We start from the raw sequence: 2,500 nt of genomic DNA, 5'->3' as shown, positions 1-2,500 counted from the left end.
AGTTCACCTGGCAGCTTACGGCCATACTACCCTGAAAATGCCCGATCTCGGAAGCTAAGCAGGGGCGGGCCTGGTTAGTACTTGGATGGGAGACCGCCTGGGAATACCAGGTGCTGTAAGCTTTTTATGGTTTCTGCTCTTGCCTGACAGCAAAGGGCGCTGTTTGACACTTTTTGCCAGAGTCTAGTTTGGCCTGCGTCACCTTCAAATAGGATCTTTTCAGTTGATCTGGCAGCTTACGGCCATACTATCCTGAAAAAGCCCGATCTCGTCCGATATCGGAAGCTAAGCAGGGGCGGGCCTGGTTAGTACTTGGATGGGAGACCGCCTGGGAATACCAGGTGCTGTAAGCTTTATATGGTTTCTGCTCTTGCCTGACCGCAGAGGGCGCTGTTTGACACTTTTTGCTGGAGTCTAGTTTGGCCTGTGTCACCTTCAAATAGGATTTTTTCAGTTGATCTGGCAGCTTACGGCCATACTACCCTGAAAACGTCCGATCTCGGACGCTAAGCAGGGGCGGGCCTGGTTAGTACTTGGATGGGAGACCGCCTGGGAATACCAGGAGCTGTAAGCTTTTTATGGTTTCTGCTCTTGCCTGACAGCAAAGGGCGCTGTTTGACACTGTTTGCCAGAGTCTAGTTTGGCCTGCGTCACCTTCAAATAGGATCTTTTCAGTTGACCTGGCAGCTTACGGCCATACTACCCTGAAAACGCCCGATCTCGTCCGATCTCGGAAACTAAGCAGGGGCGGGCCTGGTTAGTACTTGGATGGGAGACCGCCTGGGAATACCAGGTGCTGTAAGCTTTTTATTGTTTCTGCTCTTGCCTGACAGCAGAGGGCGCTGTTTGACACTTTTTGCTGGAGTCTAGTTTGGCCTGCGTCACCTTCAAATAGGATCTTTTCAGTTGACCTGGCAGCTTACGGCCATACTACCCTTAAAACGCCTGATCTCGTCCGATCTTGGAAGCTAAGCAGGGGCGGGCCTGGTTAGTACTTGGATGGGAGACCGCCTGGGAATACCAGGTGCTATAAGCTTTTTATGGTTTCTGCTCTTGCCTGACAGCAGAGGGCGCTGTTTGACACTTTTTGCTGGAGTCTAGTTTGGCCTGCGTCACCTTCAAATAGGATCTTTTCAGTTGATCTGGCAGCTTACGGCCATACTACCCTGAAAACGCCCGATCTCGGACGCTAAGCAGGGGCGGGCCTGGTTAGTACTTGGATGGGAGACCGCCTGGGAATACCAGGAGCTGTAAGCTTTTTATGGTTTCTGCTCTTGCCTGACAGCAAAGGGCGCTGTTTGACACTGTTTGCCAGAGTCTAGTTTGGCCTGCGTCACCTTCAAATAGGATCTTTTCAGTTGACCTGGCAGCTTACGGCCATACTACCCTGAAAACGCCCGATCTCGGACGCTAAGCAGGGGCGGGCCTGGTTAGTACTTGGATGGGAGACCGCCTGGGAATACCAGGAGCTGTAAGTTTTTTATGGTTTCTGCTCTTGCCTGACAGCAGAGGGCGCTGTTTGACACTTTTTGCTGGAGTCTAGTTTGGCCTGCGTCACCTTCAAATAGGATCTTTTCAGTTCACCTGGCAGCTTACGGCCATACTACCCTGAAAACGCCCGATCTCGGAAGCTAAGCAGGGGCGGGCCTGGTTAGTACTTGGATGGGAGACCGCCTGGGAATACCAGGTGCTGTAAGCTTTTTATGGTTTCTGCTCTTGCCTGACAGCAAAGGGCGCTGTTTGACACTTTTTGCCAGAGTCTAGTTTGGCCTGCGTCACCTTCAAATAGGATCTTTTCAGTTGATCTGGCAGCTTGCGGCCATACTATCCTGAAAAAGCCCGATCTCGTCCGATCTCGGAAGCTAAGCAGGGGCGGGCCTGGTTAGTACTTGGATGGGAGACCGCCTGGGAATACCAGGTGCTGTAAGCTTTATAGGGTTTCTGCTCTTGCCTGACAGCAGAGGGCGCTGTTTGACACTTTTTGCTGGAGTCTAGTTTGGCCTGCGTCACCTTCAAATAGGATCTTTTCAGTTGATCTGGCAGCTTACGGCCATACTACCCTGAAAACGCCCGATCTCGGACGCTAAGCAGGGGCGGGCCTGGTTAGTACTTGGATGGGAGACCGCCTGGGAATACCAGGAGCTGTAAGCTTTTTATGGTTTCTGCTCTTGCCTGACAGCAAAGGGCGCTGTTTGACACTGTTTGCCAGAGTCTAGTTTGGCCTGCGTCACCTTCAAATAGGATCTTTTCAGTTGACCTGGCAGCTTACGGCCATACTACCCTGAAAACGCCCGATCTCGTCCGATCTCGGAAACTAAGCAGGGGCGGGCCTGGTTAGTACTTGGATGGGAGACCGCATGGGAATACCAGGTGCTGTAAGCTTTTTATGGTTTCTGCTCTTGCCTGACAGCAAAGGGCGCTGTTTGACACTTTTTGCCAGAGTCTAGTTTGGCCTGCGTCGCCTTCAAATAGGATCTTTTCAGTTGATCTTGCAGCTTAC

General features: G+C 51.8%; 6 non-coding genes and 6 pseudogenes across 6 annotated transcripts in view; all 12 read left to right on the top strand.

The window, feature by feature from the left end:
• Positions 1 to 13: 13 nt before the first annotated feature.
• On the top strand, positions 14 to 122 carry LOC131101062 (5S ribosomal RNA; annotated as a pseudogene).
• A 112-nt stretch (positions 123 to 234) lies between these two features.
• Positions 235 to 353, top strand: LOC131099505 (5S ribosomal RNA). The gene has a single exon (XR_009118333.1). It is a non-coding gene; the product is annotated as a 5S ribosomal RNA (ribosomal RNA).
• Positions 354 to 465: 112 nt separating this feature from the next.
• LOC131142299 (5S ribosomal RNA) lies at positions 466 to 574 on the top strand (annotated as a pseudogene).
• A 112-nt stretch (positions 575 to 686) lies between these two features.
• Positions 687 to 805, top strand: LOC131143251 (5S ribosomal RNA). The gene has a single exon (XR_009133304.1). It is a non-coding gene; the product is annotated as a 5S ribosomal RNA (ribosomal RNA).
• Positions 806 to 917: 112 nt separating this feature from the next.
• On the top strand, positions 918 to 1,036 carry LOC131099780 (5S ribosomal RNA). Its single transcript, XR_009118552.1, has one exon. It is a non-coding gene; the product is annotated as a 5S ribosomal RNA (ribosomal RNA).
• Positions 1,037 to 1,148: 112 nt separating this feature from the next.
• Positions 1,149 to 1,257, top strand: LOC131141887 (5S ribosomal RNA; annotated as a pseudogene).
• Positions 1,258 to 1,369: 112 nt separating this feature from the next.
• On the top strand, positions 1,370 to 1,478 carry LOC131142169 (5S ribosomal RNA; annotated as a pseudogene).
• Positions 1,479 to 1,590: 112 nt separating this feature from the next.
• LOC131100822 (5S ribosomal RNA) lies at positions 1,591 to 1,699 on the top strand (annotated as a pseudogene).
• Positions 1,700 to 1,811: 112 nt separating this feature from the next.
• On the top strand, positions 1,812 to 1,930 carry LOC131098770 (5S ribosomal RNA). The gene has a single exon (XR_009117629.1). It is a non-coding gene; the product is annotated as a 5S ribosomal RNA (ribosomal RNA).
• Positions 1,931 to 2,042: 112 nt separating this feature from the next.
• On the top strand, positions 2,043 to 2,151 carry LOC131141885 (5S ribosomal RNA; annotated as a pseudogene).
• A 112-nt stretch (positions 2,152 to 2,263) lies between these two features.
• On the top strand, positions 2,264 to 2,382 carry LOC131097371 (5S ribosomal RNA). Its single transcript, XR_009116279.1, has one exon. It is a non-coding gene; the product is annotated as a 5S ribosomal RNA (ribosomal RNA).
• Positions 2,383 to 2,494: 112 nt separating this feature from the next.
• Positions 2,495 to 2,500, top strand: part of LOC131097995 (5S ribosomal RNA) — a 119-nt gene continuing 113 nt past the window's right edge. Inside the window, exon 1 of the ribosomal RNA XR_009116879.1 lies at positions 2,495 to 2,500. This exon is cut by the window's right edge and continues 113 nt beyond it. This is a non-coding gene — a ribosomal RNA (5S ribosomal RNA).

The sequence above is a fragment of the Doryrhamphus excisus genome, chromosome 13 (genome assembly GCF_030265055.1).
Source record: "Doryrhamphus excisus isolate RoL2022-K1 chromosome 13, RoL_Dexc_1.0, whole genome shotgun sequence".
Classification (NCBI taxonomy): domain Eukaryota; kingdom Metazoa; phylum Chordata; class Actinopteri; order Syngnathiformes; family Syngnathidae; genus Doryrhamphus; species Doryrhamphus excisus.
Note: the sequence above shows the minus strand (reverse complement) of the source record. Positions and strands in the feature narration are given on the sequence as shown.